The 25029-nt window shown below is 40.3% G+C and overlaps 1 protein-coding gene across 4 annotated transcripts in view; it reads right to left on the bottom strand.

Annotated features, from left to right (window-relative positions):
* The window catches only part of FHIP1A (FHF complex subunit HOOK interacting protein 1A), a 284848-nt gene that overhangs the window by 91893 nt on the left and 167926 nt on the right, over positions 1 to 25029 (bottom strand). The window contains exon 1 of one of the 4 annotated variants that reach the window (XM_042935312.1): positions 5432 to 5504. The exons of 2 other annotated variants lie outside the window; for them this stretch is intronic. The gene's annotated coding sequence lies outside the window, so the exon portion shown is untranslated. Of the gene's footprint in view, positions 1 to 1036; positions 1188 to 5431; positions 5505 to 25029 lie in introns of those variants that run through there. One more of the 4 variants, XM_042935311.1, reaches the window with a different exon arrangement.

The following is a 25029-nucleotide window of genomic DNA, read 5'->3' on the forward strand; positions in this document are numbered from 1 at the left end:
GGAAAGAAAACATTTTTTAAGGAGAATGGAAGGAGATTAAAGTATGTAGAAAGAGGACAGCCTCTTTGAAGAAAGATCACACAAATTACATACCTGAGGGAAACAGCTCATGTGTATCGTCTAGGACTATATTTTATTACTCAAATTGGTGAATTTTCCAACATGTAATTCTTAATTCCTAATAATACAAATCTATTGTTTTCAATAAGACATTGCCCACTGCCAACAATAGCTCTTTGCCACTAAGAGGCATGTTTTGACAGGCCCATGTGGTGTCTTAAACACCAGGAATGGCCTCCCCACGCACACAGGGTATACATTTCCCATTCCCACGGTCCCCACCACTCCCTAGAATCTGACAGCCAGCGTCATCACCTCACTCTTGGTTACTGGACTGGCCCTTATTAGGTAACATTTCAGTATGTGGCCCTGCTTTACGTGATAAGAGATAAAAACAAGTTCTGACTTAACTCCCTTGTCTTAAACATAATATTTCTGTGACAATGTCTCTTATTCAGATGCTATAATGAAAATAATGAAGAAAATCAGAGTGTTTCGGTTCATCCCAGAGGTTCAAAAAGTACAAGACTCCTTGAGACTCCTCCCAGCCCCAGGATCCCCAGATTCTTCTTCTGACATAAGAAGGGAACATTCAACATGCCAACTGCTTCTAAATCAAAATTAGAAACATGCTCTCTAAGGTCTGTTAGGTTTGTTCTCAGAGGGGCTGCACACGCACTCTTTTCAGACAGTGAGACTGCATTATAGACAAGATAAATATCTTAGCTAAAGTCATAAATCATGAATTAGTTTCTTTTGTTGTTTTAATTTTATTTTACTTTATTTGAGAGAGAGAGAGAGAGAGAGAGAGAGAGACAGACAGACAGACAGACAGTGGGTGTGCAAGCCAGGGGAGAGGGGCAGAGAAAGAATCCTAAGTAGGCTCCACTCTGGGACTGAGCCCGACTCAGTGCTCAATCCCACAACCCTGGGATCATGACCTGAGCCAAAATCAAGAGTCAAATGGTCAACTCACTGAGTCACCCAGGTGCCCCACAGGTTAGTTTTGATGGAAATCAAAGGTAAGTCTCTTGATTCCCAGTCCACTGTTCTTTCTAGAAATCTATATTCTCCTTTCTCCTGGCTTTAATCCCTGGCCCTATTCCCAAAGGAGGCTGTATCTTCTCTAAGAAAAGTGCATCTCGCTTGGACGATGCTTAACCAATCATATTTTTAAGGCTAAATGTGTCATAAATACAGAAGATTCTAAATGTGTCATAAATACAGAAACCACAATAATGGGTAAGCTTGGGAGAACAAGGGGGGGGGGGACGTATCAGGCAAGTCAAGCAAGCCATGTTTAAGAAGGAGAAACTGCCAGAAGATTCTATAAATGAAAATACTTCCAACACATCCGAGACAAGAAAGCTGGATATTTCCTCTGTCTGTCTGTCTGTCTCTCATTCCCATGTTAGAGTATTAAAGCACTAGAGTGTCCCCAGGGCAATAGAAAACTGAAAGAGAGGACTCCATATTTATGAGAGATGTATAAAGGCATATTTCCTCAAATGCCAAGGTTTTCAATATATTCCTGCATCTGCCTGTTCTCAGGCTTCACTTTTTTCCCTTTTGCATTTTTTCCATTCCAGGCTTTTTATTTAACTCTCAGAGCACAGCTGAAAGTCCCAAGTGAAGAACAGAGAAGGACAAAACTAAGCAAAAAGCCAGGAGCAGGTAAAAGAGGCTGCAGCCACCGGAACATGTGCTCAAGTCATAAGTACGGCATTGTTGGACCTTTCTCCCCGTTCTTGCCCTCTACTCTCTGTAGCCTGACCTATAGGTGCTGGGACTGTTTAGAGGAACACTCTGGCCACATATTCAGCCTGTTCTCTCTGTAAATACCCACACGCTCTTCAACTCGAATTTCATGCCTGAGAGACAGCTCTATAAACCATTCAGAGTGACTTTTTTCTTTCTTCAAATGAACCACCAACACTGAAAAATACCCAAAGGACTCTTTCCGACAGCGGTTGCATGTGGTTTTGTGGTGTGCTTGTTGAGTTTTTTGGCATGGGGTGGGGGGGAGGAGCTACCAAAATACATGTATAGTGTCTGATAAGCCAGCACAGATTCTATACTGCAGACAGAACTGACTTTATTATTTCCAAAATTACTGAACAGTCAAGTTTATATATCTCATTAATATTATATGTAAAAACATTTTTCATCAGTAAGGAAAGAAAAACGCTATTAAATCATTGTTGGGGATAGAGATAACTGACATAAAAATTATATGTATTCTTATTTGCTCTTTTTTGAAAGTACATTATATCGTTTATTTGGTTATGAAAAAAAGCACATGCATATGCTTCCATATCACAGAATTATAAAATATACCATCAGATCATAAAGGCTTAGATTCTAGTTACTAGATTATACCTCTTGCCACTGCAAAAATTCCTTCAGCCTCATTCCCAAATAGACAGACATCCTTATCTAATTTCAGGCTACTCTGAAAAGTTTAATACTGAGGAAAGCTATAAATGTGTGAAAATCACTTTCCCCTGAACAACAAATGACTCTATTTTCATATACCCCTCTTTAACTATAAGACTGAAATTACAAAGTAAACATTTTGTCATTTAATGATATATGATCTCATACCATCCTTCTTTTATCTATTTAAATATAATATCTTCTAATAATGTATTATAAAAAATTCCTTAAGGAAAAGAAATGATGGTCACCTTAAGGGGAAACAAGGCCAAGGGAACATTTTTATTAAGGAAAAAATGATCATATTTGCAGGCCTAATGGGAAGGAACCAATGAACATAGAGAATTTATATATGTATATTTATATACATATTTATATATGTGTGTGTGTGTGTGTATATATATATATATATCCTTAATATATATATATATATATTAAGGATTTTGATATAGCAACAAGAGCAGAGGAAAGGCAAGGTCAAGAACACAGGTAGGAGAGGCCTAGACTTAAAGAGAACCACACTGAGTTTTTCCACAGTGAGTCGCCAAATTAGAAGCAATCTCTTGAACTTGATGAAAAGGCATGACAGGCTTCCTTCCCATTTCTCCTTCCCTCCTCATATTTCTCTGGTTGGCTTGTGGAAATGCTTAGAGAGATTAGGTGGATTTAAAGTGGTAACAAAGGATAGGGCTAAGAGTTTTTAGTTCAGTCTTCCACGTGTGGAGGTCAGAAAATGTCAAGTCACCACTTGGAGACTTGAGCTCTGAACTGGGAGATGGCTCCAGGACTCTAACCAGCTGTGAGACCTTGAGTAAAAAAACAGGGCTCTTGGTTTGGAACCTGATTTAGATGAGTTACTAGGATTACATGGTTATTTCTTAGGTCTCTCCCAGCTCAAAAGTCATTATTTTCTGTACTTTATTCCACTGTTTTACTAATGGGGGAGGGGTAAGAAGATAGCTTAGAAGCAGAATAATGGCCATAATATAAAAATCTTTGTAAGATTTCTAGTTATAAATGGATTCTATCTGTACTCTTTTTAACAATTAAAAGCATATTTCAGGGAGCCTGAGTGGCTCAATCGGTTGAGTGTGCAACTCTTGATTTCAGCTCAGGTCATGATCTCAGGATCATGGGATGGAGCCCCACTTTGGGCTCTATGCTGATAGAGACTGCTTAAGATTCCCTCTGTCTTCCTCTCCCTCTACCCCTCTCCCCAACTCATGCTTGCACGTACACACTCTCTCTCTCAAAAAAGAAAAAAAGAAAAAGGAAGAAAAAAAAAAAAGAAAAGGAGGTATATTAAACAAACAAACAAACAACAATTAAAGCCTAGTTCACTTAAAGAACCCAAAGCAGGGGTGCCTGGGTGGCTCAGTCGGTTAAGCGGCCGACTTCGGCTCAGGTCATGATCTCGCGGTCCGTGAGTTCAGGACCCGCATCGGGCTCTGTGCTGACAGCTCAGAGCCTGGAGCCTGTTTCAGATTCTGTGTCTCCCTCTCTCTGACCCTCCCCTGTTCATGCTCTGTCTCTCCCTGTCTCAAAAATAAATAAAACGTTAAAAAAAAAAAAAGAACCCAAAGCACAGGAATCATCCATCTCTAATATAATTCAGTTTGTTTGGGTTTTTTCCTAAGCAATTGCCAATAGAAAAACTCATTGTTTTAGAATGCACTTTGGAATGCCCTGAATTGGCTGCTACTAAATACATAAAAAGTCTATTACTATAAATGTGCTTATCATGTAAAATTCCATCTAGGGGTGAAGATTCTTCAAATGCTGGGAACACCTGAAGAGAGAGAAAACCTGTGCCCTCAATTATGAGTAATAGCAGTTGGGGGGGGAATTCATTTTGGGTTAAACTACCTCAGACAACCTCTACTTAGAGCCTAATAAAATCCTATTAAACCTAAATCCTCCCTGTGCTGTAATCCTCTGGCCCAGTTTCCTTTTCTCTCTGGCTGTCATATCACATAGCAATGCTGGACTGTAGAAAATAAAGCAAGCATCCAATAGGCCCTGAGTCTCCTGGACCTTGTCCTTAGCCTCCCTCAACCTGCCATAGTTTTTTGACTCTGGCTCATTCACTGAGTACTGTCCATTATTCAGTAAAGCAGAATCTTGTTTTGTCCTACCAAGTTGTAAACCGCCCATTAAAAGAGTGTGCACAAGGAAAATTCTCTCAGTACGTAGATTCCAAATAGTTTCAGGCTTTGATAAATGCATACTTCAAAATAGTAACTAGATTGCAGAAAACTGTCAATAACTTCTTGAAAGAATTTCATGGTTTACATTTTAATTTCACTAGAACGGGCTACCACCGAGGTCATACCCAAGTGCCATGTGACTGATAAGTAGAATGGAGAAGAAAAATTAAAATATTCATATTCATACCTGAAATTTGTTTAGGAACTTAATTTTTAAGGCTATTTAAGAAACTAACCCACTACTGGCAAGGATTTAGAACGTAAAAATTACAGTTTTTTAAAATTATATGAAGTGTCGAGACATCAGCTCGCTGGTGACTGAACAGAAAAGTTTCTTGCACACATGGACTGATTTGTTGAAACATGAAAACTAAACCATTCTTGGGGAGTCTCCCCAACAAACCAATTCACCACTACAATTTTGGTAGTATGCACTGCCTTTTCACACCACTATTTTGTTGAAAGCTATCAAAGGATAACTCAGGTAAGATTTATGCCACAAAACTGAGGTAAATGCAGAAACAAGATGAACCAACAACTTCTATGGGGTAATATTCTAAAACAGAGATTTGGGGTAAACGCTCTGAATCTAAGGACCCTCTCATACTAATGAAGTTCTTCTCAAGAAATGTTCTTGGAAAAAAAAGTTTTTGACCAACACGTTTTTTGGGCACTTTCTAGGGAAAAGCAGGTACTTTGGGAAGTTGTGCTGTTGAGTCTACACCTACCTTTATAGCTGTATCATTCAAAATTAGTTCCCTCCCAGCAGCTTTTCAAGTGCTTTCAGTGAAAATTTTCAGATACGCAATCCATAGTAGAACCAAGGTGATGTGATGATTACCTTTGAAATAACAACATGAAAAGCCCTCTTTTCAAAAAATGTCCTTCATCCATGCACGGCATAAGACATACTAAATCCAATGAGTGAAGTACCAATAAAATCCCATGCATATCCAGGAATCTCATAAATTGTGGGCATCCTTCTCTTAAGAGAGGCAGCTACAGTTTTCAGCCAATTCTAAAAAAGCGTCAATGAATTGCTCCCGTTTGAAAAAAGTTTAAAAGCCACTTTAAAGATGCATTCATGGTAAAGCCATGAAGAGTCCCAAAACAGAGGCTAACAGCCAGTTCCAGTACTAAAGGTATTACTGGAGAGACTTGTAGAATTTTTGTGACTTTAATTGTAACTAAAAGTTCTGCTGCAGCAGCGTGGGGCTCGTTCCAGCCCATGAGTAACCACGCTCTTGAATAATAATCAGTTCAGGCCTTGGTGTCCTACCAATTTCATGGCTGGCTAAGCGCTTCCACTCTTACCCAAAACACTGCAAGGTGAGGCATCAGAGGTACAAAGTGATTAGCATTTATTACAGAGTTAGCAAAGGCTTAGAAGTCAACAATTTGCTCGTCTCCGAGAACATGATCCTACGCTGATTAGGACAAAGCACTCTTCTTCACCAGTCTATGAAACGGGCCACAGAGTTGGGTGCCTTTTGTGTACTCTAAACATGACAGAAATGGAGTAAACCACTGGTGCTTGAGCTAATCGAGACTGCTGTCTTACCTTCAAGCAGGTGCAATACTAGTAGCTTATGCGGTAACCTAACACTATCAAGTTCTAATTTTACATTCATTTTTTATGAACATAAAAATTATGGGGGCGCCTGGGTGGCTCAGTCGGTTAAAGCGTCTGACTTCGGTTCAGGTCATGATCTCACAGTTCCTGAGTTAGAGCCCCGCGTCAGGCTCTGTGCTGACAGCTCAGAGCCTGGAGCCTGCTTCAGATTCTGCGTCTCCCTCTCTCTCTGCACCTCTCCGGCTCACGCTCTGTCTCTCCCTCTCTCTCTCTCTCTCAAAAATGAATAAACATTACAAAAAAATTATGTAAAGCTTCCTTACATGTAAATATAATAATCCCTCTAACAAATGGTATGAAGATTTAATAGACTACATTTTCTCATCTATGAGTAGGTAAAGAATTCTAGAAGTACATAATAAAAGCCTACTGGTTTAAAGTAGCTTACCACTCACACATTTATTATTGCCATGATCAGTTTATTATTAAGATAAGATGTCATGATGATAAAAGTAAAAAAGTAAGATCTTCTAGAAGCACTGAAAAATTTCAGGGGTCAGAAGTTTTTAACTTGAAATCTTTCCCTCTTGAGCAACTACTTAAATGGGCCTCAGGAACATACAATCATGGTACAGATTTACACACATATCCAGAGGCGATTTATGAGAACTAAAAATGAGCTCACCTCCCACACCTCAGGTGAGAACATCAACTGGTCTTCTACCTACAGGGAATGATTTGGCAATAGTCTTCAAAATTAAATTTGATCAGCAAAACTATTTCTGTGCATTTATCCTATGAAGACCCTTTCATCTTGCAAAATGGCAGACTGAATAGTAAGAGTTGTCATACACGGAGCATGTCTCTGTGCCAGGACTATTTGAAATATATTACAACATTAAATCTTCTCAACAGTCCCATGGGCTACACTCCCCTTTTTTCACAGGTAAGGAAATTACAGAGAGGTAAAGGAAGTGGCCTAATCAAAGTCATGCAGATATCCTAGGATCTGAGCCAGACACGTCCTCTTAACCACTAGCACCTCTCTAACTACAGTGATAGCCTTTGTAGCACTGTTTAGATAGTAAACAACTGGAAAGATCCTCAATATCCCCCAGCAGTGGTCTGGTTACATAAGGTGGACACTTCTTTTTTTTTTATTGTTTTTTAACGTTTATTTATTATTGAGAGACAGAGAGAGACAGAGCACGAGCATGGGAGGGGAGGAGAGAGGGGAGACACAGAATCCGAAGCAGGCTCCAGGCTCTGAGCTGTCAGCACAGCTGACAGGTGCCCCAGTTGGGCACTTCTATATAATGGAAACTAAGTCACAATTTTTTTTTTTAAAGTAGGTAGCTCTGAATGTACCAATATCAGAAAGGTTGCCAGGGTATGTACAGAACATCAAATACACGACGCCATCATTTGTGTAAGAAAAAAAGCAATGTGTTACTCTATATGCCTGAAAATGCACAGACCATCTGTGAAGATACCCAAAAAGGTTAGCAAAGTGGCTACCTCTGCAGAAGGACATCAGGTGGCTGGGGACAGAGGAGGCAGGGAGACCTTTTTTCACTGTGTACCTTTCTTCACTTTTTGCATTTGGTACCATGGTCATGTACTACTTAGAGAAAACATTTTTTAATTTAAAATAAAAGCAGAGGCACCTGGGTGGCTCAGTCGGTGTTCCACTCTTGATTTTGGCTCAGGTCACGATTTCATGGGTCATGAGTTTAAGCCCCACATCAAGCTTTGCACTGACAGCATGGAGCCTGCTTGGAATATTCTCTCTCCCTCTCTCCCTCTCTCTCCTTCTCTCCCTTTACCCCTTCCCCCTCATGCTCTTTCCCTCAAAAAAATAAACTTTAAAAAAAGTTTATAAAATAAAAGCAAATGAACATCCAAAACAGCAGTACCCAAGTCCAGCTTAGTATAGCAATTCCGATAGACCTGATGTCTCTTCATCTCAACAGGAAAGGAAAAGTACCTGTGCAGAAAACGCCTGATGGTGTGAACAGGGATAAAAGAGAATCTTAATAGAATATGCCATTTGTTTTCAGTTTTGTTTTGTTTTGGTTTTGGTTTGGTTTGGTTTTTTTAGAGAGAGGGGAGCAAGCATGCCCAAGTTGGGGAGAGGGGCAGAGAGAGAGAGAGAGAGAGAGAGACTCCTCAGCAGGCTACATGCTCAGCACGGAGCCCAATGCAGGGCTCAATCCCACGACCCTGAGATCATGACCCAGGCTGAAATCAAGAGTTCGACATCCAACCAACTGAGCCACCCAGGCGCCCCTACAGTATGCTGTTTGAATCAATTATAAGGACCACAAGATGTTTGAGAAAATATTCAAGAGAAGACACACAAAGGGAAAACAGCTACATCTAGAGTTCTGGCTTATTAGCTTCCAACAGACTAAATATGGATGGAAAAAAAATGTTAAGAAGGTGTAAAGAATTCAGGGCACCTGGGTGGCTCAGACGGTTAAGGGTCTGACTTTGGCTCAGGCCACGATCTCACGGTTCATGAGTTCAAGCCCCGTGTCTGGCTCTGTGCTGACAGCTCACAGTCTGGATCCTGTTTCGGATTCTGTGTCTACCTCTCTCTACGCCCCTCCCCTGCTCATGCTCTGTCTCTGTCTCAAAAATAAACATTAAAAAAAAAGTACAAAGAATTCAGAAGAGTGGCAGTCTTACTGTCAAGGACCACTTTTCTAATACTTATTTTTAAATTATTGTGTAATAATACTTAGTTAAAATTTATGTAGTTTACCTTTCCCTATGGGGTTCATAGCTCTGGGAATTTAGAGAATTAATGTCTTGCCAAAATTTTTGTCAGTCTAGATCACTGGTTCTCCAAATGTCGTTGGAGGGATCCTGTGTTCTCCACGGTTCTCAATAATTTTTTAAGGACCTCTTTTTAAGACAAAACAAAATCCATCAAAGTAAAAGTAAAAAATCAAAAAAAATACATCAGTCACAGCTCACTATGAAGATTTCTCTTATTTTAAAAATCGTCCAGCATTACAGTTTACTGTAGTTATAGTTGAGCGATTTCACCACCATGCACTAAAACTTTTTATTTTTTTTAACGTTTATTTATTTTTGAGACAGAGAGAGACAGAGCGTGAATAGGGGAGGGGCAGAGAGAGAGGCAGACACAGAATCTGAAACAGTCTCCAGGCTCTGAGCTGTCAGCACAGAGCCCGACACAGGGCTCGAACTCACGGACCGCAAGATCATGACCTGAGCCGAAGCCGGATGCTTAACTGACTGAGCCACCCAGGCTTCCTGCACTAAAACTTTTTAAATGTTGTCTTTTTTAATAGGATTTTTTTTCTACCTGTACAAACCCCATTCTTCCAAACTAACATTTGCCATTGAAAACCGAATATTATGCACCTACAAATACATTTCTTAAACTTTGTCATTTAAAAATATTACACTCATTAACAGCAGATCTCACTATACTGAAGCCTCCATTTTGCCACAAGCATCATCCTGTGGAAGTCGAAAATAGAACTTGGTAAGAGATCGGTTACCTCCAAACAAAGCAGTGCTTTCCCTCAATGAGAGGTACATGCTCTCTCACTCTCCCTGCGCACAGAGATGCACACATGGTGCACGCACACACGCACACAAGTCTAGTTCTGCACACAGATGGAAACACTAATCATTACTTGCTGCCTTTTCAGAGACGCTACAGTACAAAAGCCATATGTAATTTGCAATTAACAAAGGGTAATAGAGGCTCTAATTTCTGCTTGGGGGGTCCAGAATTTAGGCTGACTGTGATGCCTTTCCAAGAAATAAAAGCAAAGCTGAAGCGACTCGTATTAAGCAGTTCCACTGTTGCAGCAAGGGTGGCTTATTGACTGGATGGCTGCCAGCCCCCTAGCAGACCTGCTGAGAGGCTGTCCTCATGGGGAGGAAGGCATTAATTTATCTATAAGCCTCCAGAAGCAACTGGGTAGATCACAGCTCTCCCACATTCTGCTTCAATTCATCTACACTTGCCTCTACAGTGACTGGCACAGACTTGAATGGTTTCAGGCTATCCATACTTGTTTAATTAAAACTCTTCTCCACTAAATTAACATGTGTGTATCAATGTCTTCTGTACAGAGGGGAAAGAAAGAGAAAGTGAAAGCAAGAAAAGAAAAATCAAAGACGGTATTTTAAATTAAATTTTGCTTGAGATAAATGTTGCAATTGGCACTATTTCTCCCTGGAGTTAGTGTTTCAGGTGGAAAACGATGAGCAAAAAGAGTAGACAAGAGTTCCTACTTCCCCCTCAAAGCATCCTGCACTTGAGAGCTAATTAACTTCTAAAATCAAAGGAGCTGTGAAGTAGGTATGGAAGCAAAAGAGTTCCTTTTTGTGGAAGGATAATTTTATATAATATTAACATACATATGCATAATAATTCGCTTACATTCTAAACCCTGCAGAATTACCAAAGATTGATGATCTGACTCAATACCACTGGAATGGAATTGCAGCTTCTCTGTAGATTCTAATGTCCATGCCTAAGGCAATACTTGCAAACACTCAAAATTACTACCGACACCCCTTAGCAAAGCCCTTGCTGGAAATCAACATACTTTGTCTCATTAAGCTGGCAAAATGGCTAGAGTATCCCAAGAAAGCAGTAGGCATTTGGGGTCGGTTGTACCAAACATAACATGTATGGTCAAATGCAGGAATGGCTTTCAGCACAATGACACATTTCACACCAGGAGAGGCAGGTAGAAGTTAGGACCAAGCAAGAAGATAGCAGGAACACATCTACAATTCCCCAAGAACAAACTCAAAATATCTGAAACTTTGAAATTATTGTTCTCTTTCTCAGATTTTTTGGGGGCGGGGGAGTGGTAGGTCAAGGACATATAAGGTGGGTGAAGTTACTACACAACATACGAGCTTGCTTCAGAATAACTCACAAGGAGGAGCCTCACAAACATTAACTACATACCAAATCTGTGCTAATTCCAAGTAAGTTACATTTCCTGCTTTCATAGAAAAGGAATGTAGGTAAACCATCCAAGAGACAACTGGAGTAAAATTAAAGACAGATTTTTTCCGTTCAGTAAACATGGCTCTGTTTCTAAAATATTTTAAATTTATGCCCACGAAAATAGCATATAAACATTGCCAGTTACAAATCCGGTAATAAACACCATACTCTGGAGAAGGATTTCCCCAACGTGAGAAAAAAGAGGACAACGGAATGGGAATCAAACAAATTTAATCTGGATTTCAGGTGGGCCTGATTGTGCTAATATTAGTATTGATCTAATGAACTGATAGTGAACTTAGTAGCAAAAACTTTGGGCTCTAGCATACAAACTGTTCATTTTTAGGTTCTTTCTATGCGAAATCTAAGAGAATTTCGAGCTTTAAACCTGACCATATCTAGTTCTAAGGGTTTCCAAACACATGCTCATTATAATTAATGTATGTTTAAAATATAAGTACTTATAAGTATGGTTTATTGAGAGAATAAAACGATTTTCTCCAAAAAGTTGCCACAATCTTTGTCTGTCATGTGCTGAGAATTTAAGCACTGAGTGCAAAAAAGGTAAGGACTGCTATAATGCTAGAATTAAGTATTTTATATGATTATATCACAATAACATCTTCTTTAGTCTAACATAATCAGTATTCTATATTTGTTGCCTGCACAAAACTATAATTACTCGTTGATTTGATCGAAATTACTAGGTGACTTGGGCAATTCAGTCTGCCAGCCAGCCTTCAGGGTAATTAGCCAAATCAACAGTATATCAAAATGACTAATATGTTTCTGAATCATAGTTTAGACTATTTGCAACATCATGGCAATGCTTAGATTCAGTTACAAAACCTCAGTTCATCTTGTTTAACTCCGTGGACTATTTTCCTCATAATTTAATTTACTCTGTACACAAGTTGAGTTTTTCCTCCCCTTCAAGGGAAAAAGGAAAGTGACAATAAAAGCCAAAGTACAAAACTCAATGAAATCAGATACTCTTGTTTCAAAAAATAAGGGGAGGAAGAGGAGGAGAGCTGTTTATTGTGTGAAAGGGGTGTAGCCAAGGAGAAGGAAACAGAACAACAACAACAAAAAATGGATTCTTACCAATCAAACCACCTCTCGGTGCTTCAAATTCCATTAAAGGCCACAATTCTGTTGATTTGATGCCAAATGCCTCTAAAATGTTCTTACCCAAGAAAAGTGTGTTTTTGAAAGAACAAGGAAAGCAATACATTTAAAGGCTGGAGAAAATTTTCTTCCATTTACTTGGGTCAGTGAAACATCCATCATACAGAGACACAAACACCTTACAGAATAAAAGATCAGAAGAGCTACACTGGTAGAAGATCTAAGAGCCAGTGCCTCTGGGGGAATCAAACAAGTAACTGTCTGAACAGATCCTCCTGTGATTTCTCCCCTAAATCTAGCTTATGTGATGGGGGGGGGGGGGGGGGGGGGGGGGGGGGGGGCGGGGGGGGGGAGAAGGGAGGAGGATCACAAAGCAGAACATGCTAGCCAAAAAATGTGATTAAAAAATAATTAATTCTCCTCGCGCGCTCTCTCTCTCTCTCTCTCTCTCTCTCTGGAGAATCTTTTCAAAGTCATTAAACAGAATAACAATATAATGAAAATTTTTAAAAATAAAAAAAAATGCTCATATTATCTACACACTGCAACCAAGCATACGAAATAAGCATGTGCTCAGTGTAACAGCACACGCAGTGTAAATAATGGTAGATGTATTCGGTAAATGGTAGCAAAAGTGTCAAAAGGACCTGGATGTGTTTAACAGATGCTCTCAGATCTAATTCCACCTGCTTGGGCTAAAAAAGAAGCACCCTCCCCACCCCTGTCACATGTAAAGTTCAAAGAACAAGCTGCCATTGCAAGTTGAGGGGGGTAGAATTCAAAGCAGAAACATAACATGTCCACTATAATCCTGCAAAAATTTCTACCATCCCCAAACCTCTGGCTGCCAGGATCAAAAACATTATGCTGAACACCTACTAAGTGCCTGCCTTAAATTTACCCTATTAATCTCCTTCTTCTCTAAACCTCTTAATTACATCTCCCTATGGCAATGTACTTTCTACTTTGTGTTCTAGTTATTTCGGAACCAGACTCTGGTCTCCTTGGGGGTAGGGATCACAATTTATGTTATTCATGGGTGATTTACAAAGCACTCATCCAACTGCCCAAGATGCACAGTGTGGAGCACGGAAATAAGATTTAGTCCGAGGCCTCGGGGAATAAGGAACTCACACCGGGGAGAGGTTTACCTGGGCAAGTAACAGTAATAACCAGAAGTAAGGGCTGCCATTTATGAGAGTCAGTGTACCCTGTGCTAGGTACCACATTAAACCGTCTGTGTAATTTTCACAACCATTCAATGAGGTAGGGGCTATCATACCCATTTTATAGTTGAAGGAACTGAAGCTAAAGGAAAGATGAATGGTCGCAAGGCTAACAACAAGCAGAGGCAAAGAGACCGGACAAGCTGGGAGACTGGTGAGAGAGAAGGGGAGTCCATTGCAGCAGTGGTCAAGCAAGGGAGTAGGAATAGCTTCACCAAAGAGGGGTTCTCTCACTGATACCATGTTTGTACGGGAATGTATCTGAGAGTAACACAGGGCAGCAATTCACCTGACCAAATGAGAAGTGTGTTGATAAAAATACGACAGGATTCTTTACATTCTAGGTCTTAATGAATACTGGATATGCTGTTGCATTTCCCTGCTTATACCAGGAGTAACTATGCAAATGAAATCCAACTGGTTTGTAATTCTAATGCATGTTAGAAAGATTAGCAAAACGGGGGCGCCTGCGTGGCTCAGGCAGTTAAGTGTCCAACTTCAGCCCAGGTCATGAATTCGTGGTTTGTGAGTTCGAGCCCTGCATCAGACTCTGTGCTGACAGCTCAGAGCCTGGAGCCGGCTTCGGATTCTGTGTCTCCCTCTCTCTCTGTTCCTCCTGTTTGTTCTCTCTCTCTCTTTCTCTCTCTCAATAATAAACATTAAAAAAAAATTTTTTTTTAAGAAAGATGAATTAATTACCCAAAATGCTGACTCAAAACACTTTTGTGTTTATTTCTTCATATGGCAAATACTGATCAATATGAGGAACGGCTCATAAGTTTAGTTGTGTATCTACTGCAATTTTTTGTATATAATTCAAATTAGCAAATTAAGATGTAACTACATGTGTTTTGTAAAATTGTTAATGAAATATAAAACCATGCAATATTTTAAATAAAAATTCAGGTCATTAATCCTTATATTAAATCCCCCCTGTGGATCAGATTCTGCAATCTGGCTCCTGGTTACATAAAATTTCTATAGGCCATGCTCATCTTCTCCATGCAGCATGGTTCCAGGCTTTTCTTCAGATAATTATAATACAAGCACATTCCTGTGTGAGCAATTTAAAAATCCGTGACTTAGCCAGATTTGGAATTTAATACTAGAATAAATCACGCAATAAATTAGGTAAATTCTATACCAAAAAAAGTGGCTCTATTTTTATGGGGCTATACCTCAAACTCTCTTCACACACACACACACACACACACACACACACACACACACACAGGGTAAGACTGGATTTGTTAACAGATTGCATCTTCTACAACTATCCACTTACCTTAAACCCATATCCACCACACAAAGATTATCTAATAACCTCCTCTCCACCTTCTGCTACCCTTCTACTGAATTTCAAGAGCTGACGGCACTGTACTGGCTGCTGCAACATCCACACAGCCCCTCCAGGGCCAAGAGATTTATTCTCCCAGCTGCTACGAGTGTTCCTGGCTGTCAGCTTTCTCTAGAAATTGCCCTCTGCTGAAGACAGCCATTTTACCCAATATTACTCCTTCTCCTTGAAGGCAGCCACACCCATGCCTGGACTAAGGAACGCTGGGACCACCTCACCCCAATTCAGGACAGCCCAGGCCTTTGTGGAGACTTCGTGGCAGTCCATCATCTCTCTCTGCCTAGTCCTGCTTCCTTCTCTCCCCACAGGTGTTGATTCAAAGAACACAGCCTAACCTAACCATCTCAGAGTCTGCATCCCAGACGGCCTACAACAAGCACTATCAGTCACCACAAGAAGCCACATACATATCCACAGCTATTAAAGATTACTTTGAAAGAAAGAAAATCCTATTTCTTTGAACAACAAAAATTTTTTGAAATGTTAGAAGTCTTCAAACAGAGAAAGAACATAACTTTGCAGGCAAACCAACAAAAAACAACACTAAGGCTGCTTCAATAAACTCAATCCATATTTCCCAATATTCAGTCCTAACCAGTCTTAAGAATTAACACAAAAGTAGCTTTTACTCTATGTGCTTACGTTACCATTTAAAAAATATTTGTCTCTCATGTTAGACTGGTAGGTGATTTGAGTTCATTTAAAATAAATAAATATCAGGGCAACTGGGTAGCTCAGTCGGTTAAGCACCTGACTCTTGGTTTGGGCCAGGTCATGATCTCAGCATTCGAGAGTTCAAGCCCCATATCAGGTTCTCTGCTGTCGGCACAGAGCCCGCTTCAGATCCTCTGTCCCCCTCTCTCTCTGCTGCTGTCCCCCCGCATGTTCACTCCATCTCAAAAGTAAACATTTATAAATGAATAAATACATACATACAAACAACCTGGAGAACAAGACAAATAAATTAACCCACCTACTAACTTTTTCTTTCAAAAATAAACCCTTTTCAAAGATTTTTTGACTTGTCTGGTTACAGACAAGACAATAAGGTAGGTGAGAGGAGGAAGGGGTTTCTCCCCTCCAACACATGCTCATCTCCTTTTCAAAAAAACACTATTCTTTTGCTTTATGAAAAGAAGGACATGCATCACTACGTTTTTCTTAAGGTAACTGTTCTCCTAGGAAACTAGCTGATCTATGAAATATCACTCTGATAGTTCCAAAGCAGCTGTCACTATGGTACAGCACAAAGAACACTGGACCAGGGGTCAAAATTACTGGGTCCTGATCGTGACCACAGATGTGACCTCACGAAGTCATGACAACATCCTTTGACATCTAGTGCTGATGTCCCACTAGATTGGCAATTAAGGACACTGGCTGGTAAGTCAGGGAGACCCAGGTTCAAGGCCAACTCCCATCACTTTCTAGTCATGTGACCTTAGGCAGGTCACTAAAGGTCACTAAGCCTAATACCTCATGTGTAAAACAGTGAGGACCATATGATGTCAACATCATAGGGCTGCTAGGGACAGTAAATGTGACACTACAAGTATGTGCTCCACAGTGTCTCTCTCGTTGCAAGCACCAATACAAATGAGCTGGTATGATTAGCTCTTTTTCAGCATGTGCCTGGCAGAATCCAAGAGCTTCGGGAAGAATCAGTGCTTAGACATCCAAAAAATAATGACCATAAAGGCTCTCCCAGGCGTCAATTCATTGCTTTTCTCAGACTTATAACCTAGATATCCAAAGAAGATTTTGTTGGGGGAAAAAAAGCATTTAAGAAAGTTCAAAGAACATGGACCAGCTGATCTCGGAGCTCTCTGTGAGTGTGTGGCCTGCTCCACAGAGACCCTCTTTGTAATGTAGTTTCAGCACCACCGCTGCAGATACTTCCACCACTTGTCACACAAGGTGGAATGCAGCTGATGGCCTGTATTGCTTTACAACAACCCTGCAGGGGACAAGATAAGGCCAATTAATGGCACGACTGCACAGAAGCACATCACAATTATTTTCTCCTGGTTTCTGAGTAGCAATGATGCGTTCCAATCAAAACTAGAGGAACCATCTAGAGGAAGAATCACCGTGTAGCTTTCCAACAAAGGGAACAAGTGTCAAGGCAGGAGTCGCTGGAGCTGCTGAATCCGATGAGGTGGGGATCAAAAAGAACGTCTTCGCAGTGGTAGCCTGAGACGCTGCGTTTCCCTCTGGCCATGAACCTGGCCACCAGAGAAACAAAGTTTAGGCTCTAAAATAACAGCAAACCGTTTCTGTTATTGAGATGAAGACTCTGTCCCTAAGCCTGAATATGTTCGTGGTCCTCCTTCTTTTATGCACATCCCCACAGTTCCAGATCTTTTCATAGTAGGCATGTTCTTCAGTCCTGGATGACTAGGACATCTTCTCACTGCTCAGGTCTTGGCTTGCATGTCTCTACCATTGGGAAGTCTTCCCAGAAAGACTGGACATTTTGCCCCACAAGATGATAAACCCCATGAAAGCAAGATCTGTATTTTGTTCACTGCTGTATCAAACCCAATGCCTTTGTTGACCAGGAAAGAATTCACCAAAAAAAATTTTTTTAAGCGAGCATTTATTTGGGTGATTAGAATTGCAATTCGTGGGACACACTGAATCGTGTTCCAAGGAAGACAAAGAGGGACAGAGTTATAAAGGCGAAAAGTTAGGAGTGTAGTTTTCATTGAGGCACAGTATACAAAACAGGAATTGAAATTAGGTTAACTGGGGTTGGCCGGAATGATATGCAAACGAGGGACTGAAGCATCTTAGACTGAACTGGCTCCTTTCAAAGTGAAGGATGTGGATGATCCAGTTGCCATGGTGAGGAGGAAGTTAAATCCCCACTAAGGGCTTGTGGGCTGGCTTAAAAATTCAAAAAGATCATAGTTCTTCCAATGAGTACCCATGTAAGCTCCTCCTCCCATATGACCTCCCAACCCTCTTTTAGAAGAGACTCTTAGCTAGGCTTGCTTCCCCCTGCCCATCCCCCACCATTAAAATCTCCTTTTACACCTTATACAATACACATAAGAGGCCCTTCACTAATATTTGTTGAGTGAATTAATGAATGACTAAGTAAAAGAAAGGGAAACAGGGTTGTCAGGCCAAAAACTTAAGCCCAGTTTTACCTATCATTTCCATGATGTTTAAACAACCATAATATGTTCCTGAGAGAGGAATGGACATAATTATCTTTAAAAATTGCCTTTTCTAAACTTCTCCTCCAAAAGCATATTAAATAGGGTTTAGGCATTCACCTTTCCCCAAAGGCCAGAGGCTTTTCAAAGCAGGTTTTTCTTTTTTTTTTTTTTTTTAATTATTTTTACAGGAACTTTTAATCCATCAAGACAGTTCTTGTAATCAATAACATCCTATGCTCTCTGTTTAAGGGTAGGGTGATAAAGGTAGGTTATTCTGAGACTAAGAAAAGTGAGGAAGTATCTTGCCTTGGTAATTTTAGTCAATCTTATTGGCAGTAAAGGAGAGATATGAATTTAATGTGCATTTCCAACCTTGAAGCTACTAACCTTTCTATGCCTTAATCATCACAATATCAAAAAAACATTTGAACTGCAAAAACTCAGTGCATTTACGTCTCATCCCACAATACTGATACACAGAAATACTAATCCGTGCTACCTAGACTTCCTGGAAAACCAAGAGCTCTTAAGATAAAGGCAAAAAGAGTGAGAACAGTGAGGACTTACATACTTCTGAGCCTGAAGAGCAAAGCTGCATTAAAATTATGGTTCTAAGGGGGCACCTGGGTGGCTCAGTCAGCTGAGTGTCCAACTCCTGGTTTTGGCTCAGGTCACCATCTCACAGTTTGTGGGTTCAAGCCCTGCATCGGGCTCAGTGCTAACAGTACAGAGCCTACTTGGGATCTTCTCTCTCTTCCTCTCTGTACCCCACCCCAACTCTTATCTCAAAAATAAATAAATAAACTTTTTACAAAAATAAAAATAAAATAAAATGATGGTTCTAAGAACCAGTTTCCAGGGCAAGGTTTAGTCAGACTGAGTCAGCTTCCGTGGACTAGCTCCATACCATAGCTTTCCTCAAACCACAGCAGAAGAGAAAACCACCGAAGCCCACACTCCTAAGGAAACCTGTTTCCAAGCACAAAGCACTAAAGAACTTCACAGAGTCGGAGGCCTCTCTCTCCCCGTCAGGGACAGGTCATTGCTCAAGTCCTCATCTTCACACTTCTTCCATTTTATCAGAGTTAAACATTGGCACCTGGGAAGCTCTAAGTGGGGAAAGGAAGGATTGAATAGTGCCAAAGCTGGACTGTCCGATTAGGTTAACCTGAACCCTTTTACCTTAGCCCCAAAGAGTTGCAAACATTGATTATTTTGTTCTAAGCAGTACCTCCAAATTTGGTCAGCTATGTCTGGGAAGCCAGACGGACAGATGTAGATGAATAATTAAGGTAAATGAGACACAGTGTGACAAAATGAAAAATCAATGAGTTTCAAAACCAGATCAAGACTCATTCTGCTCTGAACCAGTTCTATGAACCTGTTGCTTAACCCCTCTGCGTCTCACTTTCTTCATCTTCACAACATGGGTTAAACAGTTTGTACAGTCTCCTCCAGTTCCTAAGTCCTAGAATTCTATAGAGCCCATCACATCTCTACTGAAAAATCAACCAAGTAACTACTCATGCAACATCATGTGCCTTGGGTTTGGTGCAATGTGAGTCATGACCCTTGCCCTAGATCATCTATCACATTGGGGATGACTCATCAAAATGTTATTGGTCAACAGGAACAGTGAATGAGTGGTCAACAAGCACTTAAACACCTGAAGTTTCCATGATGATGACATAAGAAAGTGGTACAATCTCTGAAAGGCAATTTTGCGAATATACCAGAAGTCCTCTTTAAAGCCAGGATCTATGACCTGTTTAATTATAGAAATATTTATTAGTCATTTAAGACCTGGGTGTGAACTATAGGTCCACTATAGACAAATTACATGAACAATTAAATTGCACTCATTATAATGTTGATTTAGAATAATACTTAATGACATAGGCAAATACATATAATGTTAAGAAAAACAGGATACAAAATTATATACATGGCATGGCCATAATTGTATATAATGTATATAAATGCTCTGTATTATCAGGTATATATGTATAATATTTATAAGTAAGACAGAGGACAGGCACCATGTGAGGAACAGTTATCTCTGGGTATATATATATTTTAACATTTATTTATTTTTGAGAGACAGAGAGCACGAGCAGGGGAAGTTCAGAGAGAGAGAGAGAGACACAGAATCCAAAGCAGGCTCCAGGCTCTGAGCTGTCAGCACAGAGCCTGACGTGGGGCTCGAACTCACAAACTGTGAGATCATGACCTGAGCTGAAGTCGGAGGCTTAACCAACTTAGCGATCCAGGCGCCCCTCCAGGTGTATTTTATTTTCTTCTTTGATGTTTCCATTTTCCAAAATCTCTATTTTAGCATGTAATAATCTCACAGTCAAAGGAATTTTTAGTACATAAACAGGACTGAAGAATACAAAACAGCAAAGACTTAAGTAATTACTAACTTATTCTCCCTATTATACTAGTTAGGAGCTCAGACAAAGAGCCATCACTCTAGGCTGGGGGACTGAGGAAATTCACAAGTAGAATTTGAGTGTACAGAATAGTGTTTTTTGTTTTTTTTTGTTTTTTTTTAACGTTTATTTATTTTTGAGACAGGGAGAGACAGAGCATGAACGGGGGAGGGTCAGAGAGAGAGGGAGACACAGAATCTGAAACAGGCTCCAGGCTCTGAGCTGTCAGCACAGAGCCCGACGCGGGGCTCGAACTCACAGAGTGCGAGATCGTGACCTGAGCCGAAGTCGGCTGCTTAACCGACTGAGCCACCCAGGCGCCCCCAGAATAGTGTTTAAGAGCACTGACTCTAGAGCTGGACTGCCTAGCTTCAAATCCTAGCTCTGCCATTTATCAACTGTGTGAGTTTAGGGAAGTCCCTCAAACTCTCAGCCTCAGTTTTCTCATCTATAAAATGGGACTGATATCAATTTTTGTGAGGATTAAACAAATTCATATAAGGGTTTTAGGGCAGTGTCTGACACATAGTAAGCATTATGTAAGTACTAGGATAGTTATTAGAAGGGCATTTTAGACTACCTATGCATAATACACTAATACATCACCCTTTTGCTGAATTCTTACTTTGTGCCAGATACATATACAACTCAAACCTCACACTTCTGTGAAGGAAGGACTATCATTATGCCCAATTTATAGATGAGAAATCTAAAAGATTAACTGCCCAAGGTAAGCTGCTGAACCAGCATCTGAACCCCATGCTAATGTGACCCCAGAGCCCGTGTTCTTTATCATGACACCATCCTGTATGGAGCAGTAAACAAGCTTACCCTGGGCAGACAACTTACTTTTGAAGAGTCCATGCACAAGAGTGCATGGAACTGGATAATGAAAGCCAGACAAGTGAGTTAAAGCTCTAGTTCATTAAGGCAATTAGGAGTTGATAAAGATTTCTGAGCAAAGCAGTTCCAGGACAAAAGAGGAACATAAAGAAATTAGTCTGTTAGATAAACATGGGATATGTTGGAATGAGGCTTTTGACAGAGAGACAGAGAGAAAGACACAGAGAGAGAGAGGGATTATAACTGGTGCAGTGATGAGGCACTGGGCCAGGTGAGAGGACAAAGAGAAAACAGGGCTGAACAAATGGAAGAAAAAAAAACCTGCTTTGAAGGAAAAATTAAGAACTTGGAAACGCTGTACGCTGGGAGAAAAAAAAAAAAAAAAAACAAGGACAAACAAGTCACATCCCACAACCCAAGGAGGGTCAGACTAGAAAAGTTTCCTTTCATGTTGATTTCTGTAAGTTTTGTGAAACATTTAGTGCAATTACTTATTTGTAAAACGTATGTTAAAAACCAAACCAATAGTAGCACAAAACAAAGCACTATGCAACACTGTACCCTGTACAAGCAATGTGGGGTGAGCGAAAAGGTGCCCCGCAGGGAGTAACAAAGTGATTAGCAAGGAATCATAGAACATAAACATCTACTGTGGAAAGGAAGTGGCTATTTACAAAATCAAGATAAAGATCCCACTAATGGCTAATGCTGACAAAGAGCCCAGGTCTGATAACATCTTCCAGGACAAAGACAAGCTGATTTACCCCTTGTTTTAAAGAGCTTGCCAACAAAAATATGTGATTGATCTAATTAGCTTACTGCACTGAGGAAAACGCGTGCCAAAATCATGTGTCCTCACAGACTAGTCCTTCCAGGACAAAGCAGTGTCGCATAAAAGCCTATCCTTCAACTTAAACGTCTATGCTCATTAAAAGGGACGAAACCCAGCAGTCCTCAGCATGCAGGAGCTTAATGAACATTATTGGATAGTGATGACACAGACATGAGTCTCAAAAGAACAAGTTCTTGTGGTGGAAAAGAGGAAGGAACAGGAAGGACTACAAAAATGTATGTGTGATGGCTAAAGTCCAATTCTCTGCTCCGGCCAGGCAATTCTAGTACATTATACCTGCATTAACATTCCCACTCTCCACTTTAATGGTTTATTAACCTAATCATAATGCCTGTCTTCACTTGAGGTTATTAGCAAATATAAGCCATGTCTGTTGGGTCCAGCAAAGTAATTCATTCGTTCAACAAATCATCTTGGACGTTTGCCCTGTGTAGGTAATAAATGATTATCTCTATCTAGTCTTGTTACTAAAGCCAGACAGGGTCTAAAAACCAGTTTGGTGTGCTAAAAAATCCTTCATCAGCAGAGATGAACAACTCAGAGAAAAGAAAAGTGACATCACTAGCTTCATCTAATAGTCTGCAGATCACAAGGGGCAGGAGACTAACTGGTTACTAGCAGGTGGTACATGTATTTCCAAAAAGCAAACTGTCTTCTTCAGAAAGGGTATTATTACTCAATTTGGACTCGGCCAAAGTCAGCACAAGAAAAAAATAGTATGTAGTTGTTTATCCAAGTTGTCTTGCCTGTTCTACCTTCAACCTTCAACATCACTGCCTGGAAGGATCCTTGGTCCAGGAAGCCATAGCAGCTCATGCTCTCGGAGCCCGGGGTCAGCGGATGTGACCTGAATAGCCGGGCAGCCTGCCTGACGTGGGGACACAGGGCACACTCAGAGCATACAGTGGGAACAGAACAGGGTCAGCCATCTAAGCAGACTGCTACTACTTTTTCTAAACTTATTTTTACCACTAAGATCTTATATAAAAACAATTTATCAGTTCGTGTCTGAAGTAAGGATAATTTATTATACCAAATTTTACTGCTTAGAGTATGTTTTGAATAGCCTTGAACGTGAAAAATGAATCACTTTGTGTCACCTTATATTGAATAATGAGCATCAGTTATAGGAGAAATTTCTCACAGGAAGAGAAAACAAAATGTTTGATTTTACCAAATGTATAATTACTGCTATTTAAGTATTTGAAGAACTAAAACTAAACAGCTATGACAACAAAGAAATGCATCAAACTTCAGTTTTCAGTGAGAATTGTTTTGAAAGGTATTTATAGTTAATTTAGTTTTTAGAGGACTGTCTTCTCTGAAAAGAAAACCTGCCCCCTGCTTGGCTGCAGACCAGTCTTAGTCAACTACTCAATTTTGCTAGCATATAGCTCTCTGGAATGGAGGGGCTGCAGAAATCCTACTGCAACTGAGATGACTGTGGGTAGATGAACACAAAATGTCCTTGAAGGCAGAGACTCTTTAAAAAGGACATATATACACATTTTCAATACTTTGTTTCATCATGAACCCTAAAGAAAAGCAAATCCATTTGCCAATATTTTCACACTGCCATTTCTTCAAGTACAGGCATACTGACTGAAGTTCAAAGTTGTCTTTCTTGCATGAACCATGCTCATAATGTATAATGTATCATTTCCAGTTTGGCTACTTGAAGCTGAGAAAAACCTCAGTGTGAATCAATCTAAGTGTAGAATCTTTTCATATTTTAAACATCTTCCCAACCTTTTAGAGTTATCTCTTCCACACCCAATTTGACAGCAATGTCTTAGAACAACTTGCCTTTATTGTACTCTTTACAAAGAATTCAACTTCACGGGAACAATTTTCTCTCCGCACATATATTTTATCAGTTTCAACGTTATTTGATGAAATTATATAATTACTATAACAACGCACACAACTCAGCAGTGGGAGGAGACATCTGAACCTCAAGAACACCCTGGAAATAGTCGACCAAATAGAACACTCACCAGGGAGTGGGTAGTGTTTTCTCCAGATGGAATAGAAGGAACTGGAGATCCAGGGAACCACTTAGATAGGTTATGAGAACTGCCGTTGTATGACAAGAAAGAAGCCTGTTGTGTCTTCAAGAGCCAGCCTCCAGCTTAAAAGGGTATCTCCAGGCAAAGTTATGTCTTGTTTAGAGAAAATGTCAGCTAAGTCTCTCAGGGAGGGAACTTCTGTCTTTCTGCAGCATCCCTTGTGGGAGAAGTGCTAGAGAGTCGTTCTTTTTGAGAATGGAAACATGTACTGCTATCCGCATAGCCTAAGGATATCCCAGAGTTTAGTTTCCAGTAGTCACTCTGGACAATAATCCCTAACAGACAAGCTGGTGAAAAAAACTACGGCTGGTAGAGAAAAAACTGACACACAGATGGCAAATAGAATCTCCCACATCACACACACCCCCACTGACACACACAAACACACACAAAAGACACTGCTCTATACCTGCACAAGGCTATTACAATTGGCAGCCAGAGTACTGAAGCCAGCCCCCTGGCTTATTTTTTATTACAATTATTCCCACTTGGGAGATTAACAGGTTTGGTATTCATGTTCCAGTTTACCATAGACTCCACCACTCCCTATGGTATCACACCTGCCTCACCCCAGCAGAAATGCCACTGAATCAGTTAGGATATTAATAGAGTTCCACCATAACTTGATCCTGTATAGACACTTTGATTTGTCTCTGGTAACAACTAG

Source organism: Panthera leo, chromosome B1 (genome assembly GCF_018350215.1).
Source record: "Panthera leo isolate Ple1 chromosome B1, P.leo_Ple1_pat1.1, whole genome shotgun sequence".
NCBI classification, from domain to species: Eukaryota; Metazoa; Chordata; class Mammalia; order Carnivora; family Felidae; genus Panthera; species Panthera leo.